Source organism: Chanodichthys erythropterus, chromosome 20 (genome assembly GCF_024489055.1).
Source record: "Chanodichthys erythropterus isolate Z2021 chromosome 20, ASM2448905v1, whole genome shotgun sequence".
In the NCBI taxonomy this organism is placed as follows: Eukaryota; Metazoa; Chordata; class Actinopteri; order Cypriniformes; family Xenocyprididae; genus Chanodichthys; species Chanodichthys erythropterus.
In genome coordinates, this window is record NC_090240.1 from 20,619,973 (window position 1) to 20,647,205 (window position 27,233).

Consider the following 27,233-nt stretch of genomic DNA (forward strand, 5'->3'; position numbering starts at 1 on the left):
TTTAACCAAGGCTCTGTGTGAGGAGTCGCCTGTCAATTGCATCATACCCGCGTTACCCTCGGTTTACGGTTCTATTTTGTAGAAACCGTGGAAACACCCAAGACCCTTTAATATACATGTTTTAATAGACAAGGGAACAACTGTTTTGATATATTTATAGACAGAAAACCTAACTATTGTTATATAACTCAACACGTTTAGTCTTATTGTTTAAATCTAATTTTTTTTTATTATATGCCAGTACCATGCTTTACCATGCCTCAGAGAAAAACACTATTTTGTGAAGTAGCTAACATAGCATAATCAGATGCAGCTTTATTTTTGTAACAGTAATACAGCATTTTCTCCATCATACAATACGTTTTAAAATGAATTTCATGCCATTTATCAACACAGGCCATCCAGCATTTAATATGATATTCTAAAATCTTACTACAGCGTGCAACAGTGTCTCACAGCAGCTGCCGAGCGAACGCACAGAGTAACGTTATAACATTTTCAACACTTTCAAATGTATCTAATATGATAAACAGAGCTGCGTTACCTCATACACATAACCGGAAAAGCGGAAGCGGTGCCGGTGACTGTGTCATGATAAAAGTTCTGCTGCTCGTGAGGCGTGTGTTGCGCAATCACTCCAGCGACCTCGTTCAGCTCCCACAACACTCGGTCCTGCTCTGCTTCATACTACAGTAACGTTAATAATCGCATCCATGAACATGATTTCTTCCCAAGTCCTATCCCAATTCTTTTCCACCGGCCGTTCAGGTGAAGACCACAAAATTCCACGCTCAAACTTGGTGTCATCAATCTACGCCTTTGTTTTGAATAGGCCTCTAGCGACCTCTAGCGGACAGAAAATATTACATATTGCACCTTTAATACATATGAAAACAAACCTTAACACCTAAAGGTTCTCTAATTTCGGTGACGACATGCTGACCCTTCCAAGATGGCAGGCACATCGATGTGTCTGAATTGTTTGAAGCAAATTTGGCATTTACGTATACATATCTATGGCAAACAGTATGTCACATACTGTTACATCAGTTGCAAATCAGTTAATTTTAACCTTCAGTGTAATAAAGTATCTGATATATATCCAAATGAATCGATATTGAATCGGAATTGAATATATATAAAATAAACTGCCAATAATAGAACTATGTACTATTTATACTGTATAATATGTAAGCTAGAACAAAAAAATATAAAAATAATATGCAACTCAGATAATTTTTTTGTCATTTCTTGCCTTGGCAACCAGAATGTTCACCAATTTTAGAGTTCCCCCACCTCTAAAGTACAATTTTAACCTCTTGAATTTGCCCATCTCTGAACTGTGGGCTTCACAGACTGATGGGAAATGTGTATCCTACATCCTTGGTTGGCACACTTGTTTGCAAAAAGACTGTGATTGTAACAGCAAAGGGAAAAGGATAGCATTAAAAGAGACTTGTTGAAGACTGTCAAACGTTGGAGATGTCTCTGTGTGGATTTATGTTCAGCCTGCTTCTGGACACATCCTACAGTCTTTTGTTTTTACTTTGTCATCAAAGGAGCATGATATTCCATTCCTTTTCAAATTTAGCCTGGAGTTCACTTTTCTCTATATTTATCCCCTCTGTAGCTGTATCAGATTCCATGTGGTGCAGTTTGGACCTATAAGGGAATGTTTAAGAATATACGCCAAGGTGAGGCAGCGCAGGGATTTCTAAAAAGATGAAAGGTGTGCGGTTATCAAAGAACTTTATCCTTCCTGCTGCTTAAAATGAGGCTGACAAACAGCTGTATTCTAAAATTACACAGTGATAAATGACTGTACATGGATATTTAGTAAAATATTGGGAATTTGAAATACTTCCTCTTGTCTCAGCTAACTTATGTATATAAGACTTTAGTAGGTTGATTTCTCTTATATAATTTACTCACTGTCTTGTCTTTCGAATCCTGTATTTCACAGAAGAAGGAAAGTCATACAGGTTTGGAGTAATGTGAGTAAATGATGACAGAATTTTCTTTTTTGTTTGAACTGGAATTTAAATTACACTTAAGCATATTGTGTGTCAAGATATAAAAATGTTTGAATTTGTTTCATACAGTAGCTGACATGGTTAGCCAGCGGTGGCAACAGGAAAAAACAAAAACAAAAAAAAACTGGCATGCATCCTTACTTTGCTGTGTACCTTGGGAATATAGCAGTGTTTGTCTCAGGCACAGTTTTATTAGAATAATTATATCTGTCATGTCAGAAAGTGTTGTGGAAGAAAAACCCTCAGTGGATTACATGGGCCTTTGCTGGCGTGACCTGAACTGAGTTCATTTATTTAATTCTCTCATCTAGATTGATTGGCCTCAGTGCACACAAACAAGTGATGAGGATTCAACTGGACATTTGTGAAATTCTGGGACAGAAAGCGTTTCTTGCGTGTCCGTATACTCGGCAAGGGGAGATGGGCCCTGCAGGCTTTGAAACATGAGGCTTCAGAGATAACATTTCACGTCCAATAGTGCTGCCTAACCATGCAGCCCACATGAAATAAACCCTCGATCTCCGTTTTGGCTTTCATTTTCAGTATTTCATGTCGACAGACTCTTGAAAATGGGCTGAAAATGGATCTATAAGTGCACATTACAGATCCTTTTCTACCCTTTCATTGGACGCACCTTGCTTTTATTTGATGCAAATTCCTACATGTACAGAGGTGTTTTATTTTATAAACCAAACTGAATTCTGAGCACAACACATTTGAAACTTACAGTTTCCTGCAGGACTTGTTTTTCTAGCTAAATCACAACAAAAAATACAAAAGACTGAATAAATGCGGTCGGAGCAGTTGTGTCAAGCCAGATATACAGTAAAAAAAAATTAAAAAAAAATTAAAACTGGCAAATAGCCAGTTAAAGGATTATCAAATAATTTGTTTAAATAATAAAAAACAAACACACACACACACACACACACACACAAAAAGACATTTTAAAGATATTTAAAGACACTTAAATAAGCAACATTTTTGTTTTAAGTGTTTTAAGTTTATATTAAATATTTTTTGTATAAAATTAAAAAACTGAAAAAGCATTTTTACTAGTGTTCTCAGACTTTTTGGACTCTTGACAAGGAGTAAAAATCTTGAATTTTGTAAGGCTGAAATGGCCTTAAAGTAGTACCTCTGGAAAACGTAAGTTTGATGTAAATTTGTCATTTTACGGTGTTTTATAATAATTGTATAGCTTGTAAAATTGTCATTGGATTATTTCCACTATATTTTATAAGTTTTGTGGAGAATGTACTTACTTCGTAGACTCGCACAGGGTTTTATTAGTATTATTTTATTATGCTAAGCCTAAGGTAAGACCATGTGTTTTGTTCTGATTCGTTTTTCCACAGATCAAATGCCATATTCCTGTTAAAACCTATATCTCTGAGTATTTTTGCCAGATCAAGCCTTAAAACATGGTTTTATTGCAGAATCTTGTTGTGAGACATAGCTTCTAGTTTACGTTTCAGTTAATAATAGTTCTGCGCTCACAGCTGTGACACAAATTAGCACTTTGGGCAAAAGATCAGTTGGCTCAGTTTCCGTAAGCACCAGTGTATCGCCGGGGCATGAGAGGCAGGAACACACAAGCACGTGTACAGTTTTAAGGCTGGGTGTGCATGTTTATGACCACGTATTGGGAGATGGATCTCTTGTTCTCACTGTTGTGTGTCACACGGTGAATAATTGGCAAACGGTGTTAGGGGTGTTACTCCACACTGTTCACTGTGAACTTGTTTCCTGCAAAGGCCACCAGGCGTAGAGAGAGAGACAGCGAGAGGACAGATCTACGCTCATCCGGGTCATCACCCCCACTGTTCCCATGAGGGCCACACATAAGATATCAATTAGCCAATCAGGTCCATGCCAGGAGCATTTTGCTCACAGATTTGTTGGGAGAGTGAAATGGATGTTGAGGCATCCATAACAGCACTGGCAAACCAGTTCCTTCTCTTTACAAGTGGAATTTCCTCCATACTGATTGAAGTTTCAGCATATTGCTACCACGTTCTTTCAGGCTGAAATGCTAGTTTAGTTTAAAGGATTAGTTGACAATTCTGTTATCATGTTGTTTTAAAACCACATATGACTTTCTTTTTTTCTGTGCTTTTTTTCTCAGTTAAAATAAATAGTGTTTTAAGCTTTAAAAAAGCGTCATATAAGTGGTCCACTCATGCCCTGTATTCCAACACTGTAAAAAAGAATTGTTGGTTTAACTTAAAAAAGTAAGTTACCTGGTTGCCTTAAAATTTTGAGTTAATTGAAATAAAAAATTTGAGTTAATACAATGAAGGCAATTAATTTAATCAACAGAACCTCAAAATACGTTAATTATCTAAGTTGATTTGACAACAGCAAAAAAGTTCTAATAACAAATCATGAAAATAATTTTTATTTTGAAGTCTTCTGAAGTTATGCGATAGATTTTTGCAGGGAAAAGGCCGTAATTGCACGTTGACCTGATTTGTGAGCTTTGCTTAGGACATTCATAAAAGTAGCTGATTTGTGAACGAATTGTTCTGTTGAATCAAATCGCTTCATGTTCTTGAGTTCAACTCAGTGACTCATCTCTGGATTAAAGTCACAATGAAATCACTATGACAATTCTTGTTTCTTTTTAAATGGAATATTACAGTATTTATTATAAATGATTTATCTGTGCACATCATTACTATTATTTTAATTCATGTGCCCTTGTAATCTTTAATTAAAATATCTTCCCCTGCCACTTGCAGCAACATCTCTTTTCTGATGACGTGTTTTTCGGTGCAAGGGCGGGACAACCTGTCACTCAAATGAGATCCCAGCAGTAACAATCCAATCATCAGTCACGATAGGGAAGAAAAGACTACCGCAACTTATGTTTCATGCTGCCTTTAAGATTATCAGTGAATAATGACTTAAATTTAAGTATGTTCATCACACAAAGCTGTTGTACAGCTTCTAAAGACTTGGAATAATATGCACAAGCCTGTTTTACATTTATGGCCCTTTATTGACATTTAACAGTTTCAGTTCTTATTTACTTTTAATATATTGTAAAGAGTGCCAAGGATATTCTTCAGAAATTCACCTTTTGTGTTCTATTGAAGAAAGAAAGTCATACCAGTTTGGAGTGACGCAAGTAAATAATGAGAATTTTATTTTCATTTTTGTGTTAACTATGACAGAGCCTGTATGACAGAAACTGTGTTTTACACTAGCTGAGCTATGACCAGAACTTCAAAGTCACTTGATTTACTGGAAGGACCGTTTCTGTCATCATTTAACCCCAGGATTGTTTCAGAAGTGACTTCCAGAAACTTAATGATTTATATGGTGACCTCAATTACGATCAGTCGCATGAGTTGCCAGAAGAGTTTTGACGGGTTTTTTTGAAGTCAGATCCGAACATCATGAATTCGTTTAAAAAAAAATGTGATATTGATATTCTATTTTTAATCAAAAAGCATGGAAAGGAATGCAGCTATAATCAAAGTGACGCCATTTAGCTCCTCTCTGCTAAGTTAATGGAATCTTCCTAATGTTTACTGGGACGCATCAATCATGCAAAAATCTATTGTAGCATTAGCCTTGAAAGAACAGTAATAATAAAAACGTTATAATGGCCTCAGCTTCCTTACTATAAATCATGCCGGTGTGTTTGTGCGTGCTTGTGTTTATATGTGTGTGAATTGGGTATTGAGGGGTATTAACTTTGTAAAATATGCCATTTCAGTCTTTTCAGGCCATTGAGGCCTCAAAGGATATTGATATGATATTGACCAATGCTCGTTGTTTGCGGCTCATGTTTCTTTTTAACCTTTTGTGTCAGCTGAGCGGAGTGTATGACAGCGTGTATTTCTGTTCGACTGCATCGGTTCCGGCACCTTTGGCCGTGACTCACGGCGGGTTTCTGCTCGATAGCCACTCAACATTGTGTTGTAAATCAACTGCAAATGCATAAAAACCATGTCAAGAGGGAGATTTACTGTAACACTGAAAATCCTTTTAAACAAATATTAAAATAAGGCAAAAAGCTGTCTGAAAGTCGTTTAAGAGGTCATTGCACTTCAGTTTAGAGGCGTGCGGCGAGAGCTGACAATGCATGTGAATTTACATTGGTATTAGCATTTGATTGATGAAACGATGCATGCATGCAGCTTTCATTAAGTGTATGGAGGGGTTGGGGGGTGTCCGCAACACACATAGTGCCAATGGAAGTCATTCTTAGCGGTTTGACAAGCTAATAGAGGCAAATTCACTTTTATATGTGGTATTTCAACACAAAAACCTGCATCCTATTTGCTAACCACCCATAATACGGTTTACGCGGCTATATCGTTGCACAATGCATATTTAAGTCATCTTCCTCAAGCTTGCACCCCGAACTGGCCTGCAAGATGAGGAATTGCAGTGTGCAAATTGCGTTCAGCACTCATTTTTGGTTGTGTTTGTGCTGTTACCTCATTTGCATAATTCTTTTAATGAATTAGAGGTTAAAACAATGCAGACAGCGCATGCAAATAAACAGCGTCATCAGCGGGCAGAGTAGTGATAGACAGCACAATCCGGGATCCGTGGCCTCGTGGTTAGTTCAAGTGCACTGCGTTTAGCCGTGGCGCTCATGCAGGTGACGCAGGTTTGACTCTGTAACTGTGACGTGTAACTCGTAATTATATTTACCAAACCTTTTCTGTATTACTTTAGAATTGTATTTTTATTTGTGTTATTCATGCCAATATCTATGTATATGCTTTTTTTAATGAATATTTATTTAATTTATTTTTTTAATATTTATTTAATTAATATTTAATATTTTTAATGTATACTTATATGCGCTCACATACAATTACTTTTGGAGGTTAAGAATAAGGGTCTTAGCCCGAGAAGCGTGCTGACCTGTGAGAGGGCCGTCTGTTGTCTGCAGGGACTCTTAGAGAGTCTTGTATCCACTTCACAGCAGAGAGAGCCTGAGGAAACCTCTCCATTACACAGCTAAAAGCTAAACGCTAAGCGCTGCTCCCACACAGTGGGAGGAGAAGATAATACTCTGAAAGTCAGGGGAGAAAAAAAAACAAAAAACGCTGAAATTAATAAAGCTTTTTAGTCAGCATAATAAGTCATTTTGAACTCAACTGAAGAGAGCAACAAAACAAATAATATTTTGGGGAAAGAATACATGTATTTTAATGCCTTCAAGCAAAACTAATTAAAGACGACACCTCATTTACATAAATAAGCATTATAATTTGCATGGAGGCACCAGGGAATATGTGCAGAAAAGAAAGCAATATTTTGCAGTCTGCTAATTTCATTTTATTTAGGATTTAAGCTTAATAAAGATTCATTTTAGAGGGGAAGGGAATAATCAAAGGGGGGGAATGTGAACTATCTCCAAAGATGCAGCAGCCCTTATTCAAAGGGGCCTTTCAGAGTCAGCAGAAGACTCCTAATCAGGAGTGGCACTTCCTGGCTCGACTCCAGCACCAACTCCTTGAAAGGTAAAAAATTTTAGAGCCCAATTTATTAGTATGCAGTTCCGGCATCGGTGGCTGAATTAATGGCGCTGACTGATAATGACTGTAATCGTGGCACAAATGGGGTGTTGAAATAGCAAACAACGGCCACAAGGCATGTAATGGAGCTTTTATTAATTACTCCAGCCCGGGCTCCAGCTATAGCTCCAGGATTTACAGTGGCACTGCCAGCTGGTGGGCAAAGGTGGGCCAGGTGGAATCCTGCGGTGGCCGAATCCGAGCCTGTTTGGGAGTGTGGGATAGGGGAAGGGTGTTTTCGCTAGCTCACGCTCACTTTTAAAATGTTTTATAATGCAGGACAGATTCTGCTGGATGAAAGAGATCGCAGCTACATTAATATGGCACTTTTGAGCAGCCATCATGCTTATATCTCTGGGCTTGGCAATATGAGTGAGTAAGAGATGAGATGCATGTAAATGTAAGTAAAGTTTAACATCTGGTTCATAATTTTTTTTTTTCCCAGTTTTATTTACTATTTTGAATTTTATTGGTTTCCTTTATGATTTACCTTAACTGAAAAGGTCAACACTTCATGTAAATACAATTATGTATAATAAAAGAGTGAAGAAACACACACACATGTTGGGATTCCATGTTTTATGGGGACTTAATTTATAAGCTGTTTTCCTCATGGGGAGCAACCAAACAAGGAAAAGAATTTTGGATATTGCCATCTTTGGAGACATTTTGTCCCCATATAGTAGGTTATACCTGAACCACACACATATATGCACATGTTGGATTTCCATGTTTTATGAATACCTTTCATAGACCTAATCTTTTTTATAGTGTACAAACTATATATTCAGTCCCCTAACCCTAAACTTACCCATCACAGAAAACTTTCTGCATTTTCAAAAAACATCACTTGGTATGATTTAAAAGCTGTTTTCCTCATGAGAACCAAAAAAACGTGCCCACAAGGGCAAAGATTTCTGGCATTGCCATCCTATTTTGTCCCATTAATGTAGGGTTTACAAGGACCAAACACACACACACACATTCTATAAGTTTTAAACCATTTCTTAAATATGAGGTTGAAAATGTATTTGCAATAATTATAAAAATATTTTTAAGGCAGTTTTTTGATACTTATTTGGACTGGTGTACCATTTCTTGCCCATGTGTATATTTAAGTGTTTCCTCCTGAACAGAATTCTATGTTTAGATATTGGCTGTTACTTTGGGTGTAACTTGTTCCCAGCAAATGTTGGCTTTAGTTTCCTTAAAGAAATAGGTAGAGATGGATTTGAAGTACACAGTGAGTCACATGTTTCCCAATGATACCAGGATTAGCTGACGAACATCTTTATTTTGCACAATACAATATGAGCCAAAAAAAAATTGTACATATTATAGAGATGACCTGTTCAGTACGTTTAGAAAGTCATAGCAGAAGAGTGGAGAAAAAGAGCCAAGTGTTGCAGAACCCAAGTCACTTATAAGATGTCCTTATATTTTAGCCCTCATTGTTCTCAGCAGTAAAAGCTTGCATTGTAAGGTAGGCGAGAGTGTTCAAACGTCAACCCATCAGCAAGAGAGGGTTGATTAAAAAAGCTCTTTATTACCCACCGATTCCTTAATGGAGGATAGACTTTAAAAATGGCAGAAACAATTAGAGTTTTACTGCTTTGTGGGCACTACTGATTTCTATAAATCACACCAAGGGTGTAAATTTCCCAATAAAAGACAGCGGCACTCCTCGCATGCGTAATCAACAAGTCCACAAGCACATTCACACCCATCGGGGCACATTTGTCTTTCTGGGTAATATGTTTGAAACATCTACAGAACTCTTACTTTCCACTAATAGCGTACAAAATAGTGTCTTTTTTCCTTTCTTTTTTTAAAAATGTATGTTAAGTGAAAGGAAGTGTTTAACCGTAAGGTTGATTGTTATCCCCAGTGGGGGTTGCTTATGTTACCTGTTTTATTATCTTTTCATTTTAAATGAGTTTTGCAATTTTTGAAACACTTGTATCAAAGTTTGGGACATAATTCAATGCAAAAAACTTTATCTGTGTTGATAAACATTACCTAAGCATCAAAATATAGACAATATGTAAAAATAATTTTAGAAATTCCATTGAAAAAAAGAAAATGTTGTCATTGAAAAACAACAACAAAAGATAAATAGTTAATTAAATATAAATAAAAAGTCTAATAAGTTTTCTTTCTATTGCAAAATGTTCTGTATGCTTTCTCAAAAAAAAAAAAAAAAAAAAAATCACAGGGTTGCATGTTTGAGCTTGTCATATGCAGTCAACACTACAATTAGGGTAAAAAAATATTTCTTCTCCTTCCATGCTATAGAGAAGGTCCAAAAGATGCTACTTCTTGTTATTTTCATTTTAAGTAAAGTTACAGGGGAAAAAATGTCCTGAAGTGATTGTGTGCATAGCTTTGTATCACATTTTTGGTCATTAAAATGTTAACAATTAAATAAAACAGCATTTAATTGAATGTCAGTTCAGTGGTTTATGCCAATGTTGTATGATTTTAATTTTCAGGCTTGGCTAATTTTTTGTTTTATAATAGTTTATCAAACTTGGGATTCGTGCTTCTAATGCTTTAAAATGCTTTAAAAACCAAAGATCAAATTGTAACCCTTCTGTCGTAAGTTGTTTATGTAGTTTGTTTGTTAGGCTCTTGGTCAGGATTACACGCTAATTAGTTTTACCACTTGGGTAGCTTGTAAAACACTCACTGGTAATATGTTATACTGTAGAGTGTAAAATGTGGAATATTTTTGTTGAAGAAAACAACAACAAAAACAGTGATATTCATCCTTTTTGTGTTCCTTCTCTCTCTTTTTCTCCCTCCCAACCCCCTCCATGTAGCACCAAAAGCACATACACCCACACAGACTCACTACAAAGAGAGCAGCTGGGTTTTATTCCAGAGAATAAAAGCAATAATGGTTGGAAGCCTTTGAAATCATTAATAGATAAAAAGAATGAATGATCACGTTACATCTGGAGCAAGAATAAAGCTTGATCCCTTCTCCTCTCAGATCCACTGTTCAGAAAAGATTTAGTTGAAACCAACTTGTTTGTTGTAGATGTGAGATGAGTATGAATGACATTGGAGAATGTTCAAAAAATGTCTGACGTTGAAATTTGATTTTAAGTCAGGGTGATACCTGGTATAAATAGTGTGGTTTGGGGAAAAATCCAGCTCTTCTAGTTCATACTCGGACTTGAATGCTTGTGACCTAACCCTGAGTTTTGGAAATGTGTCGTGTTGTTATTTGCTTTGTGGCTTAATAGAAAGACAAGGAAATAGAGGGAGATTTTATGTAATAGCATGACCCCATGTCAGCAGTACTGTACCAATGTGTTTAAACCTGCATTTCTCTCTTTCTGCAATGTGCCGAAAATTGCACAGGTGGAGACAGGTGGTGTATTGTTAGGAAAATTATTAATTTGGATTTGATAATGAGAAGTTGGCATGTTACACATTCCCTCCCTGTATTGCTGTGATTAAGCCATGCAGCTGTAGTCACAGGTTGTTATTTGCGTGCACAGATCAGCAGATATCCCAAAAATTCATTCTTTCATTTTGAGAGATGAACAGACTCTGTCATTAACTTTCTTTTTTCCTGACGCAGTATCTTATCTGTCTTATCAGAGGGTGTGTTATGTTTTGTAACCCTTTCCGTATTGAACTAAAATGCCAGTTTTTGGTTGTTTTTTGCCACTCCTTTTCATTAACCTCTGTAAAGAATAAACATTGTTTCATTGTTTTATTGAACAATGAAAAACCTAGATAAGGTTTTCCTGTAGAACAGGTGACCACAGATCTAAACATGACGGTTACCTGGCAATGCAAACATACATCCTTTATTCCTTTGATATGCCAGGGCCTTCATATACCCTAAAGTTCAGATCACAATATGTTCTTGATCCCCCCCCATCTGTAGATAAATATCCAGATCAATGCAATGACAGAATTTATTCAGCGTGAATCTCTTTGAATCATACTTACGGTAATACGCATATGTGTAAAAATGAATCATCATTCATTATTTAATATCAAGACATCAGTAAGAACGATTGGTTTCTCTTGTGCCTTTTTGGGTGTGTGCTTTCTTCTTTTCTTTTCTTTTTTTTTTTGTTTTGTTTGTGAGATCATGCTTAAAAAATGTAGTGAAAAACATTTCGTGTCACGACAGGTCATCCCATCTTCAAGGATAATGAAGTGAATATTTTTATGTCAAACCTTGTACTCTCAAAGTGCGTTCCTGTTGTGTCACTGTGTGTTTTTACTTGTTTCTTGTGATATTGAAAACATTTAGCTACTTTTTTGTGAAAACTGTGATATATTTTTTTCAAGATGATAAAATGTTCAAAAGAACATTACTGTCACTTTTGATTAATTTAATGCAGCCTTGCTAAATTAAATGTAAAAAAAAAGTTTTACTAACCACAAACTTTTGAACTGTAATGTACGTCATTGCATTATGCTCAATAATTGTTTTCCAGACAGAAGGTGGAGAGGGAGAAATACATCAATAATGTTATATCATGTAATATTTATATGTGTTAGTAGGACATTTGACATAATACTATTGATTTGACAGTGTATGAGTACAGTAGGTTTAGTATGCTTATATATAATGTGTGTCTGTGTTTGAGGTCTTCCTGTTAAATTTGTACAAGCTTGTGTATGTGTGTTACATGTTTCTGAGTCTACATTTACCTCAGACGCCAGGATCAGGAGATTATATAGAGACTATAATCTATCCACCCTTTTCTGGCACTCTAAATCAAGTTCATTCTCTATTCGGGCTCTCTTCCAAGATGGTTTTAGAAAGGAATAATTTGAGGACCCAACTAATCAACCTCTTCAGTTTGTAAGACCAGAAGTCTTTATAATGATGTCATTCGACAACTGTCACATGGACAGTGTAAATTGTTGCCGATAGGACATTTGAATGTTAATACGCAATCAGTTGATAATATTAAAACAAACATAATGTCATCAGTAGTGCTCTTATCATTTAGGCTGAAGTCCGTTTTGACTTTGTTCCTGTGTGATCCGAGGCGTAGTGAAGGCCCCATCCACAGTATACATCACAATACACTAATTAGCAATATAATTAGCATTGTAATTACCAGCTGCGATAATTACTTTTATTTATTATGTTTTTAGGGTATTTATCTGGTCTAAAAAAAAAAATCGTCTGGTTATTAGTCTGTTCTTTAATTTGGAATTTTAGAGCCTTTGTTTTTAACCCTTATCTAACACAAAAAAGCCTACTAAAGTGCATCAGTATTTTAGGATAAATAAAAATAACTCATTGTATACAGTATGTGATATCAGGTTTATATAGATAAGTGTATGAAATGAGGTATTTAACACGTGAGATGCCAAAATATATCTATTTATCTCCATTTTATCACTCTCATGAAAACTGTTTTTCAGAGACTGCATGCACTCCCTTTGTGTTTTACCCACAAACCCTTGTTTCTCTTGAAAGGATAGCATGCGTAAATACACAATCTAATAAGAGCAGAAGATGGATGATAATGCCTTTTTATTAACTTACGGAGTGGTTTGTTTGGGCAAATTGAAAGTCGTATTTTTCTCTCTAAATATCTAATTGGAGTTTTGACAGGTTTTACAATGAAATGAAAGTAGTTATTGTGCTGTGGAAACAGTGGTGTTTATAAAATTCTGTGAGCGATACAAGCCACTGACAGCAAAGCGGTATAAAAAGCTGCATTAAAAACCGTCACACGAACTGAATGTTGATTTGTGTAAGTGGCAAAGGGGAGGCGTTTTTTAAAAGTTCATCAAAATCTTTGTTTGCTTTTGGTTTATGGTTTGGTAGTAAAATATGTACCCATAACTGTTCTCTGTGTCCTTACAGGCATCAACAGACAGCTATGTAAGAGTCTAGTGTGAACGTGCAAACTGAGTTTTGGCAAGTAGACACAGTGACCCACAGGACTGAACTGGAGCACTCAATATACGTTGAAGGTCAGTGTCACGATATGCCATCTGTAGTTTGACTGCTTTAGTCGCCAATTACTTGACAAATACTTATATCATTATCTCCTTTTTTGACACTTGTATCTATAATTTGTTTAGTACTAAGAAAGAGTTGTGTCGGCTGATGTTGCCATTTGTTTTTCATGCAATTAATGCTTGTAAACAATGGCTTTACCAGCACAAATAGCAGCTAGTTAAGCTGGATTGCAGGTGATTAGTGAATAGAAAGTAGGTTTTGTAACTGAAGTACCTCATGTTAACTATTCTAACTGTTCAGTGCATTCACCTTGCTGTGTTTCGTCAGTGAAGCAGATGCAGACAAGACTATGTTTGCAATTGCCTCGGTTCGCCCAAAGCGCTAATGCTAACCACAGCTCGTGTGATAGCAGTGACTCTAAGCAATATTGAAGTCACACCTCTGGTTCATGAAACAACTTAATTGAGTCACACACACGGAGAAGACCAGCCATGTCATAATACCCAGAGGCCTTGATTAATTAAGCCCTAAAAGCCCAGGAGCGTTCAGTGTTCACCAGGTGCCTGTTCATCTGCCACTAGTTCCGCTTCTTACCCCATAAATACAATTCTGAGACATAAATGCAATTTCATATAGTAAGAAAACACGTAGGAACTGGCGTGAATCATCCAAGCTTGAATATATGTCTACTTTCTGCAGTTTTTGAATTCATTTGTATTTAATTAAATTGCTTTTGTGATTGTCTTTTGGCGAAAATATACTTTTGATTTAGTCAATTTAGTTAAGAAAAATTGTTCTTGTTGTGAAAAGCTGAGCTCCTGAAATAACATTATTAGTACACTATTGTAATAAAATGTTGTGAATTGTTTGTGCTTTATTTATTTGTTGTTCATGTTTAATTTTGTTGCTATGGAAAGATCATATTTATAGCGTGACTAGCATTTAGGTTCCTTCAAGTTCACTTTAGTGATTTTATTGTAATTTTACAGTATGTTTATGTTGCGTATATATTTGATTAATCTCATATGTATAGGCTGCGATTTGGTGAGTTAATTAGCCCACTAGCAAAGTACTTAATTTAGTTTAGCTTCAGTTCACTTATGAATCCCCAACATTATTAACTAAGACTGGATTATCATATTCTATCAATATTGTTAAAGGGTTAGTACACCCGAAAATTCTGTCATTAATTATTCACCCTCATGTCGTTCCACAAACGTAAGACCTTCGTTCATCTTCGTGAGGCCTGCATTGACGGCAAGATAATTAACACTTTCAAACGCCCAGAAAGTTACTAAAGACATACTTAAAATGTGACTACAGTGGTTTAACCTTAATGTTATGAAGCGATGAGAATACTTTCTGTGTGCCAAAAAAAACAAGACTGTATTCAACAATATCTAGTGATGGGCGATTTCAAAACACTGCTACATGAAGATTCGAAGCTTTACAAATCTTTTGCTTCGAATCAGTTGTTCAGAGCGTGTTTCAAACTGCCAAAGTCATGTGAACGATGGAAATTTCGAAACTTTTATGATGTAATGAAGCTTCGTTTGCTGAAATCACGTGACTTTGGCAGTTTGATATATGCTCCCAACCACTGATTCGAAACAAAAGATTCGTAAAGCTTCAAAGCTTCATGAAGCAGTGTTTTGAAATCGCCCATCACTAGATATTGTTGAATAAAGTCGTTATTTAGTTTTTTTGGTGCACAAAAAGTATTCTCGTCGCTTCATAACATTAAGATTACCACTGTAATCACATGAACTATTTTAAATATGTCTTTAGTAACTTTCTAGCCGTTTGAAAGTGTTAATTATCTTGCTGTCAATGGAGGTCTCACTGAGCCATCGGATTATCAAAAATATCTTAATTTGTGTTCCGAAGAAGAACGCAGGTCTTAAAGGTGTGGAACGACATGAGTGTGAGTAATTAATGACAGAAATTTCATTGTTGGTTGAGCTAACCCTTTAATATATTGTGACGAGCAGGGCGGGCGAGAGCCGTGAGGGAACGGCGCGAGGCCGGTGACGCGAGTGATAATGAGCGTCACCTGCGAGGCGTGCCGGCCTCGAGTCTCTCACGGAGGAGCTCCGGAGGCATAAAAGGAGGAGCGACTACAATGAAGGACGAGAGAGGACCAGACCTGGACTTTATTTTATGTTTTGTTATGTTTGGGTGGCCGGCAGACGTCCGCGAGGGTCTGCCGGCATTACTTTCGTTTTGTTTGTTTATTTTATATTAAAGTTTGGTTGAATGTTCGCCGGTTCCCGCCTCCTTCTTCCCATATCTACTAACCTCGTTACATTGGTGCCGAAACCCGGGAGGAAGGAGGGACATGCTGTCGGAGAGCCCTCGCTGCTGAGGGGGATCGCGGTGCTGCGGAGTTCGGGCAGCGCGGAAGTGAAGACCGCGAAAGGCTGCCCGAGGCGGTGGTGCTGGAGCCAAGTGAAAGGTGGGACGGAGACCCGGATGCCGTGCTCCTGGGACGAGGTGGGGTGGCTGCCGTCCAGGAGGGAGCGGAGGAGTCGCCGCCGTCCGCCGTGGGCCGGAGCCTGCTGCCGTCCGCCATGAAGGGGAGGAGCAGGGGACGGGGGACTCGCTGCCGGCTGCCCTCAGCCGGAGGAGCCATCGCCGGCCGCCAGGAGGCGGTCGAGGATCGGGCCGTCCACCAAGCGTCCAGTGCCATCGCATGTGGCACCGCGAGGAAGAGCCTCTTGGCAGGCTGAGGACCGAGCGGCAGTGTGTCGGGGAACCGGACCAAGAATTTTTTTTTTCTTTTTCCTCTCTCCCCTCTCTCGTCCTGTCGCTCCCCTTGCTTCCGTCTCCTTTCTCTCGTCTCGTCTGTCCTTACCCCCAGGTGCTGCGGCCGCCGAGACAGGCCCCGGGGGGGAGTAGAGCGCAGTCTCGGAGGTACCCCCCGGCCTGCGAGGGGCGTTGGGGGTATGTGACGAGCAGGGCGGGCGAGAGCCGTGAGGGAACGGCGCGAGGCCGGTGACGCGAGTGATAATGAACGTCACCTGCGAGGCGTGCCGGCCTCGAGTCTCTCACGGAGGAGCTCCGGAGGCATAAAAGGAGGAGCGACTACAATGAAGGACGAGAGAGGACCAGGCCTGGACTTTATTTTATGTTTTGTTATGTTTGGGTGGCCGGCAGACGTCCGCGAGGGTCTGCCGGCATTACTTTCGTTTTGTTTGTTTATTTTATATTAAAGTTTGGTTGAATGTTCGCCGGTTCCCGCCTCCTTCTTCCCATATCTACTAACCTCGTTACATATATATATATATATATATATATATATATATATATATATATATATATATATATATATATATATATATATTTATATATATATTTATATTAGGGCTGGGCAAGTTAACGCGTTTTTATCGCGTTAACGCATTAATTAATTAACGCCGACAATTACAATTTATTTACAATTAACAACAATTAATTTAGTTTATCACGCGTTAACGTACTTTTTATTTTGAAAGTCCGTTGTTCACTGCGTTTGGTTTGAATACACATAGATAGACTACAACCGAACACAAACCATGGGTCACAGGAGGGGCGGGATGTTTATCAGTAGGCTACTGGCTGCTTGGGATGAGCGTCATCACGCGTCTCAACCAATGAAAGCATTTGTTGTGTGCCTAAGAGAGCTACAGCGCGAAAAAGAAAATATCTGGTGCGGACAGAAAAATGGAAAAAGGTACCCACTGCTTATCACTCAATAAAAGAATCACATTGCTAAGTGTTTTTGAACGTTTTGATTTCGTTTGGTTTAATAATTAACATTACCTTTGCGAGTCTGACTCTCACTGCACTCGTGAATGAGCAGAACTTGACGGGGACATTCAAATGCTTAACAAAACGCTTCATGTGACCAACAATTCTGTACATGTTTATTAAAGCATACTATGTGGAGATATGCAAATGAGCCCAAAATATGAATGCAACACGTTTATATCTTAAACGGTTTCCTCTCATGTCATCTCAAGAAAATGCTTAATGCACTTAGACTGATATTAAAGATACCAAATTCTGTTTACAAATAAAGCACATGCAGAAAAACGGATGACACCAAAATATAAACTTTCAGTATCACTTAAAATGTAACCATTTTATACATTTTCTTCATAACGGTTTTATAAAGGTAGCTTAGTGTGGTTGTCATTTGTTAAAATAGGCTAAATATAAAAATACAGTGTGTTCGTGTCCGTCTGTCCGCTGAATTTGACCCATAATCTCTGATTCTCCTCATCTGTGATCATGGAAAAGGGGAATTACAATGACAACAGTTGTAGGCCTACTCAATATGCTCGTTTAAGCATCATTTAAACGTTTCCAACAAATAAATGAATCGACTTTTCTCAGTGTTTTAATTACATAGATTTATTTGGATATTCATACGATGATATTCATACGATGGCTGAAGCAGCAGTGAGCGTCCAGCGTGCGACACGGTAAACAGATCAACACTGTAAACGAAATCCTACAAAACTTCAGTGAAAAAATAAATAAAATGATCATGCGATGCGATAAAATAGCTTCTATTCCATGCAAACGATACCATTAAAAATGTTAACGTTCCACTTAATGGGAGAAACAAAACAAAAGGTAAGCAAGAATCCATATTAATTTCAGTACGAGTAATACAGGGCGACCCTGTCAAAATGGCGGCGCCGCCCAGGCATGCAACGAGGTGTGACGTCGGTTCGTATTCTCTATTGCACTTTTGTTCATACAGCAGTACTTTGAAAGAATAAAATTACGCAATACACTACATTTGATTTCATTATTGAATTTTGCGCATGCTGCGATTAATCGCGATTAATCACAGAAAATCATGCGATTAATCGCGATTAAAATATTTAATCGTTGCCCAGCATTAATATATATATATTTTTTATTATATATAATTGTTAATCATTTCTACGATGCATTGCGATGCAAAAGTAGATGATTTTGCATCAGCGTAGTAATAGACCATAATCGATTATAGCCACACTACTTGCTCTAATGTAAAATGGCGGAGGGAGGCGAAACACAAAAACGAGAAATAGAAAGTGCACACACTATTTTAACACTTACAGCGAGCGTGTGCATGCGAGTGTGTGTATGTGTGTGTGTGCTTGCGAGTGTGTGTGAGTTATTGTAACGCAAGTACAGTTTCGTGCACTTTTAGTATTCACTAGTGTTTATTAGTTCTAAATGCTCCTGTCGAATTGTTGACATGGTAATCATAATCGAATTGAATCATGAGACCAGTGGCGATTCACACCCCTAGTATGTTCTAATTAAAATAGCTTCATATTTGTCAAGTTGTGCACTTTTTGGTCTCAATGTTGATAAAATAATAATAATTTGAGAAATTGAAAAATATACATCATGACGAGAATGAAACAATTTGAATTAGAATATACTGCTGACAAAAATATGCTGTGAAAAAAATAATAGCACAAGACACTAACATGGAAGAGAAATTTTAAAGGGGTGGTTCAGTGTTTTTTTTCTAGGCTTGATTGTGTTTTTGGGGCACAGTTTAACATGTCTTAATGCTTTGTTTTTTTGAAAACGCTGTATTTTTCATATATTTTAGCTTTATTCTACACCTGTTTCCACTGTCATATGAACGGCTCGTTTGACTTCCTGCTAATGTAAATAATGGCACCTATATTGCTGTATTAAATTGAGCCGAATCAGACCCAGACGAAGAGGAATAAGCAGAACCTCTGCAATCGCGGCTTTTAAAGGACGTTTATGAATGGTATTTCATTTTGTATTTGTGTCAAAGTGTTTAGATGCTGTCACTGCTGGTTGTTAGCTTTCAATATACAGTTTTATCCTGATTAAAGCTTTACTGTAGCCGAATACATGACTGAGTAGTCACATTTTTGTAAAGGTAGCGTTTAATTTATAGCATGAACAACTGTTTGTCTATGAACAGAGACGTTTGTTGGTGTTTGTTGCACTAGAACTTCGCTAACTGGCTAGCAAAAATTAGCGTTCGATGTAAACAACTCTTCCACTTCCATTATACTGCGCCACATGGCCTCGCCCACTTTGTTGCGTGTTCCCGGGGGCAGTGTTTATGTTAATAGCAAGGGTTTATGATGTCACCAACCCGGGAAGAAGCTTGTTGTAGTCCAAACTGGGTTTTTTTGTAGGCATTAAACTACAATAACTTTAAAAGACAATATCTCCATTTGCATTGAACTTTCAGCACTGTAACTTTGCAGATACTCTGTATGCTCAAGCAGCAACATTACACACTAACTAAAGTTAAAAAAGTTTAACCACCCCTTTAACATTTTGGAAGAGGACAAATGTAGAAAGAACATGATTTTTTCAAATAATTCAATAATAGTCAATATCTGGAATTCAGATACATGAGCTGAAGCTGAACGATGTATGAACAACGATAAACAGAAGAGATTCGTTAAAGAACATTTTTGCCAGTAATTTTGTTAATGAGATTAGCATGCCAGGGGAAAAAAGCATACAAGGACTTTATTTGCCAGTTTTTATGTCCGTCTGGGCATCTCACTGGTCCGGCAGGTGTTGTACTCCTTAACTAGTCATTGAGGAGTCATCACCTAAACCAGTGCTTACAGCCTCCCAATTCCCTCTAATCCAAAACAAGCTGATTTAGCCAGCTCTCTAGACCGCTCTCCACAAAACAAACACACCGGCCCCCTGCAGACTGCACCGATGAACTCCTCCCTCCCTTCGCACCCCCACTGCTCGATGCTCGGTTAGCCAGGCTAAGTGAATAGGGAGAGGCAGGTCTCCATGGGTAACGGCTACCATGGAGGCACCTGGCAGGAGAGCGAGAAGGATGCTGCGAGAGCCAGCAGGCGCGAGCAGATGAGCGGGGAGATTTGGGGGCCGTGTTCTGCCGTCTTTATCCCGCTCCCCTGCCGTGCATGGGGTGGTCACCCCCGCCAGAGGGGTGCGTCTGCCAAGAACTGAAGAATGTTAGCCCTGCGGCCCTGTGAGTGGGAATGAGCAGAAAATTGAAGTTAACAAGCATGCCGTATGCTAAGTGGTGACGAGAGTCCCCAAGCTTTCCGTTAGGGCCCCGGTCCAGCTTCCATTCTCCTCTTAGAGCTGCTGCCAGCATCAATTGGCTCTGACTGCAGGCTGGAGTGACCAGTATTATGCATCTGTAGGCAAATTAAGACATCATGATCTCCAGGCTACAAGACTCCTGTGATGCAGATGGATATAAAAGATGGATTTGGGTTGTTGTGTGTTAGTTTTAGCATTAGTGAATTTTTTTTTTCTTTTTTCTCTAATTTATATTTTTGTCTCTGCTGCCTTTGATCTTTAGCACCACAGCAAAAGAAATTATATTTTACCTGATTTGTGAATATGAGTTTGCAGTCTGTATTGAATCTGAGGTGATTAAAAAAAAGACCATGTACTGAGAAATAATGGCAAGGCACAATGTGACCAATGTAGTCCGATTCATGAACGAATTAACCCTTTTTAGTGAATCAAAAAACATCAGTATGACCAAAGTTGGCTGATTTACAAACAAATAACTATTTTTAGTTCTTTTTAGTGAATCAAGAACATATAGTGCAGCCAGTGTAGTTTGATTCACAAACAAATGACTCTTATGAACGAGTTGTTTTTAGTGAATCAAAACATACAGCATGACCAGTGTAGTCCAATTGATGAACAAATGGCTCTTATGAACCATTAGGTGTGTTCGACTTAAAGCGGTGATGCGCAGACCGAATAGTGTATGACATCAAAGTTCCGCAAGAGCGATTAGAAAGCAGATGGCGCCATGTGCTATCGGAACGCTGTCGCGTTACTTTGATGTCATACACAGATTGGTCTGCGCAACACCGCTTCAAGTCGTTCAAGACGTTCTATAGTACAAATGCGTGTAGTATGAATGAAATCCGGGCATACTACAAGCCATGTTGTTACTGTCACATGACCGACAGTTACGTCCCTTCAACTCTCAAAACCCTCAAACCCTCTCTAGAGGCTATGGGATAGTAAAGTGTCCATCGTACACACACTTCAGAATCACACCGGAAGTAGTAAGTCATCCGGGTACTTTTCGCCTACTGTTATTCAAATACTATGAATTTGGACACACTAATCTGTTCGCATACTGTTTTTCGTGTACTATATAGTAGAGAAGTATTCGGTTACAGATACAGCGCTATTGTTTTTAGTGACTCAAAAACATTCAGCGCAACGAGTATAGTCCGATGTACAAATGACTCTTATGAATCAGTTGTTTTTAGTGAATCAAAACAATCAGCATGACCAGTGTATACGGATTTAGGAACAAATGACTCTTATGAACAAGTTCTTTTTAGTGAATCAAAATATACAGCGTGACCAGTGTAGTCTGAACCCTAAAGCGAATGATTCTTATAAGCACGTTTTTTTTGATGAATAGTTAAAAAAATAGTAGCAGAATAAAGTAGCTTTTCTTCCACGTAAGCAAAATGGATATTACAACTGAAATATACCCAAATAAATTGAAATCAAATATGAATTTAACCAAATTTAAATAATTTGAATCCAACTGAAGAACAAACCCAATTGGATTTTTTTAATTAAATGCTCAAAAGATGCATGTTGTTTTCTACACACTTTTTAGTGTAGTTTAACTTTGACAGTGAATAAGTAGGTACTGTAAAAGATGTGGACCAATTGAAATGCATAAAAAAGTGTTTTTTTTCACTTCTTCCAAGCATTGTTCTTTTGTGAACAATTACCTTACTTTTGCACAATGGGCTGATATCCTGTTTTTCGGCCAAGGATATTGTGCAGGACCACCGTGGTCGTGGTCAGTCACATGCCACGCACACATCCTTCTGTAGCGGGCCGCCCCACCTCGTCTCCTTTATGCTGCAGTGTGCAGCCCAAGGGAGCGCTGTGCTCTATGTGTATAATAAGGGTAGCTGATATAATGAAGGTCATTGTAATCAGAGCTAATGTGCCAGGGAGTCGAGACACTTCGGCTTTATTTGAGGGTTAGCCCAGCACCGCTGGCCCGGGGGGAGGAGGCTGATAGTGTTATCAGAACTAACCTGCCGCTAATAACGACACGCTCCTCTGTTCGTGTCAGCATCGGTCTGAACTTTTACTGATATCTACAGTGTGGAAGTAGGGAAGCGGATTGAGCTACTGAACGCTTCACATCTTACTTAAATCCCCTCCCTAGGTGTTTGAAGGTTCACTGTTTCCCCCCTTCTGTTTATTTTCAAACAGCAGGAGGAACGTGCCTAGTCTGCTTGATGTGCACTTATAGGAATAGTTCATCTTTAAATGAAAAATCTCTTACTATTTACTCAGGTTTGGAAATGACATGAGGGTGAGTATATAAGAGAGTATTCTTTTTTTACGTGAACTAGATATTGAACATTTTTGTAGAGAACGTGAGGACGCTCTCGTTTGTTTTCATCTAGAGCCATTAAGTAAGAGCCTTCTCTAGAAAGTGATGGTACCTTTGCCCTTTTCCCTCTCCTCAGTGTTCTAACTGAAGTTAAATGATGGTGTCCCACAGTGTGGTATCATGGTCTGAATGGACCCCTAGGTGAATGATGTATGGGATTTCTTTTGTCATTGAAATTTAGGCTGTATGGATATCAGAATGCTCTTTGTGCACTTAAATCATATGCTCTTGCAGTACAGGCCTTTGATCTTATGCAGATATATTTTTATAGAACTATGTACATTTGCATACGTCCTTCTCAGTGCACAGTCATTTTATTTAATTGAATTTTTTACTTTTTTTTAATAACATAAAAACATCTGTTCAGCTTCATGTAGTAATACCTAAATGAATAAAAACAGTTCAGTCAAATATTTTATATAATATTATTCAGTCAACCACTGAATGTCATTTTTAAGGGTCAGATCAGGTTGAATGGTAAAAAAATGCACATTTTAAATTTTTATACCATGCAGGATTCAACAATTACAAAAGCACGAGGCAACTGTTTTAATGTAGTGTATGGAACTTATAATATATATATATATATATATATATATATATATATATATATATTATAAGTTTATTTATATATATATATATATATATATAAATATATATAAATAAATGTAATAATAAATAATACTATTATATGCATTATATGATAAATACATTACATTATTTACAATTATTATTAAAATAAGCCTGTGAAATTTTGGCATGCATAAATAAATAATATATATACGTGTGTCGTTTGTATTGTTTTGTTGTTAATACTGATTTAATATTCATTATTTATTAAGCAATTCATTTTTTAAAATTTTATTCAAATAAGCTTCTTTGTGATAAGACCTGTGAAAATGTTGGCGGGACAAACAGAAAAAAAATCTTATTATTGAGCTTTGATTGAGTTTATTTGAAAGCTTTTTGAAATTTTCAGTGAGTGCATTACTGTCTTCCAGTCTTTTACTTCTCAGTGCTCCTACATGAACATCAAAATGTACATTCACCATGCATCAAAAAAAAACAGGGGATTTCCTGCTGACAAGCCTCATAAAAAAGGATGAAAAAGAGATTGGCAGAGGCCCTAGTCTTCCACTTTTCATATTTCCCTTTTAAAAAGTGGCGCACTGGTTCTGTGAGAGACATCAAAGGGGCCGAAGGAGGGCCAGGGAGCCTCTATTCACTTTTCCACCTCCATAAAAGCTTCCCATATCTAACCCCTAGTGACTGGCTGGCCCTATCATTCAAATGTCCCAGCGCTCTTTGTGGCTTCCCCAGGACCACAGTGAAATGATCTCTTTTGTTGCGCATCATTAGTTCCATCTGTTGTGAGAGCCTGGCTGTCTGTTCTGGGGGCAGGCCGACGTGATGGTGGCCGGGGGCGACGCGAAAGGGCCGCGTCCCCGCGACTCGTGTCCCGACCTCGTCCTCCTCCTCCTGGAACACTGATGCTCCCTTTCTCTCCCTCCCTCTCTCCTTCCTCATAGATGACACTCTGTCTGTCACTGCTTACTTATTTATGCATCCGGAGGAAGGCAAAGCATCTTGCATGCATTTTATTAAAACTGGGCATTTTGCTCCATATATGTGTAATATTCTTCATATTAAGCACCTAAACGCAAATAAGGATTACATCGTGTTTTGATGTGTTTTTGGTTGTGTTTCACTGAGAGATGGAGACAGATTTAACTCATATATGATGATGTCATAGGAACAAAAAATCTTTTTAATAAAACTAACGCAAAATAGTGATTCCATTAAATAATATTTATGGCCACTGGCCACTAAGTTTTTATATGCATGATGGAATATTAGAAAGAGATGAAAAAAAATGTTATTCCTCTGAAGCTTGTGGGCGGATGCGAAGTGAAAAGAGATACAAATATTGTTCTTGTTTTCACAACACTGTATTAAAGTGGCTTTGGCTTGTGAATATTCATGAGGATAATGAAGTATCAACATAAAGCTGGACAGCAAAATTGTACTCCAAAGTCAAGAGGCAAACGTCTCAATTATTTGGTACATAACTAAAGGCTTATGCAAATGTGCAGTAAAAACAAAATTAAAACAGCTTTATTCATATTAATGAATTCAACATCTGTTTAATCTAATTTCATGCTGTGTAGAAAAAAAAAGAACGATTCTAGTTCCATAAACTCTGTCTTTTTTGTGTTCGTATAGGTGGTCACCGAAGTCTTCCCAGTTCAGGTTTTTCTTGCATCATGGTGTCTGTGATGCACCAAACAGATGTAACATTTTCTCTTGGCAAGGAAATATTTTATTCATGATTTACATGAATGATAAATCTCGTGAAAGTCTTCGTGCTGATGGGCATACGCAATTTAACATCTGTCTTCCTCAGAATAATTAATAGAGCAGCAGAACACTGGGGACTGAGGACTCTTCTTCTTGTTCACTTTCTGTAATTATTGTCAAAAACAAAGCAAGCCTAGATTTGCATCTTGCAGTCAACTCTCTGTTCTCTTGCCTAACAAAACAACTTTTAAAGAAGTGATTTCCAGTTGTACTCAATGTGGAACTTTTGTTTTATTCTTCTATTTTTAGCCCTCAAGTTGCATTTAAGGTTCATTTAATATCTTGAAAATAACAATTAAAGAATCATATTTTTACTGATTACTTGTATAATATCCATGCATCCATCCATCCAAATTTTAAATATATCAAGTTTCAGTTCCCATTAGGACACATATCTTGGTGACCTACAATAAAAAAAATGTGAGTAAATAAGGGTTATTTTTCTGGGCCATAAAACATAAAAGAGTACAGTCAGTCTCTGTAGAACAGAAGGGTTAAAATAAACCAATGATGGCTTTAACTGTTTTAAGTAATGCGGTTTGTTGAGGCTGCTACCACACCCGTTCTCTCTGAACACGGTCCCTGGTGTTTGAACAGGATTGGCTGAGGTCCATCTGGCTGTGAGCTCAGCTCTCTCAGAGCTGTTTGCAATGACGGGCCTGAGGCTGGCCTCTTTTGAAGTGAGCTGTGATTCGGATAGGCCGGTCGTGTTTTAGTTCACCAGTTTCAGTCCAAGCAGCAAGCCACAGAGGTCATCTCATATGACCTGACCTCATATGTAACACTTTGGTCTAAAAGTGAGCTAATCCTTTCCTGTGGGACCAATGTAGCGTCTGGCTAATGCTCACAGAGCCGAAATAGGGGGAGAGAGAGTGAATCGAAATATGTGGCTTCAGGACTCGACTCTATTGGATAAGTGACTCTGTTGATATCGCCCTGAGTGACACCCCGTTGCCCGAGAGCCAAAGTGCTGTATTTGTTGGAGCCATTATGAAATAAAAACCTAGAGAAAAAGGGCCACTATTTGGTTTGAATTGATTCCCTGAAAACTCCTGCAGTGAATATGCTTTCATTTTGATGGCATTACCACAGACAAAATGTGTTGTGTCAGTTCCACCTCTCCATTACTTTGTCCATTAGGGTGAAACTGGCTGATTTTATTTCTCACACTCTATTTTCTGTGATAAAATGGAAATTCAAAAGCTTATTAAGTTCTGAGTGACATCTATATCAGGCGCAAACGGGAAAGTAAGTCGACTATATCTAGTTTCAGTTCATTTTTGCTCAATTTCCCTCTCGTGATCAAATATTTCACTTTTCAGGAGGGTCCTAATGGGAGTGTCAGGTTCTAGTGGGCTCTCCTTCCTCTTTCCCTCCCATTACCAGCCATATGGCTGTTTCAAATTTCTACCTGTCAACAGCCAAAGAGCAGGTCTCAATTTTAACTGATTTCTTTCCCGCCGCAAGAACTTTAGCACTGAGTGAAAGCACTTCCAGCACAAAATGGGATGTTTAAACGCCCATATCAATTTATTCTGGAAAGGGAGAATTTATGCTAAGACAGACTGTCTGCCGGATTCGGTTCCTGTCTTGTGTGTGTAATTTATACATGTACAGTATACCTTGCTGAGGACTAGAAATCCTTTCTTTTAGATACTCAGTTTAAATATGTCTATGCTTCATAAAGGCCAAGCCATGGTTGTTTCGTACACCAAAGTATAGGAATATCAGACTTAACCACACAGTTAAAGTTTCAATTGTATTACATTTGTTTACTTTTTCCTTAAAGGGTAGTTTGCCCATAAATGAAAAAATCTGTCATTATTTACTCTGTAATCTCATGTTTTTCCAAACCTGTATAACATTCATTTGTCTGTGGAACACTAATTATGGGGAACTGATTGCAT

General features: G+C 37.9%; 1 protein-coding gene across 11 annotated transcripts in view; it reads left to right on the forward strand.

Annotated features, from left to right (window-relative positions):
- Nucleotides 1-27,233, forward strand: part of casz1 (castor zinc finger 1) — a 266,705-nt gene that overhangs the window by 92,520 nt on the left and 146,952 nt on the right. For all 11 annotated transcript variants that reach the window (XM_067372059.1, XM_067372060.1, XM_067372062.1 and 8 more), the window contains one exon: nt 13,437-13,546. The gene's annotated coding sequence lies outside the window, so the exon portion shown is untranslated. The remainder of the gene's footprint in view (nt 1-13,436; nt 13,547-27,233) is intronic.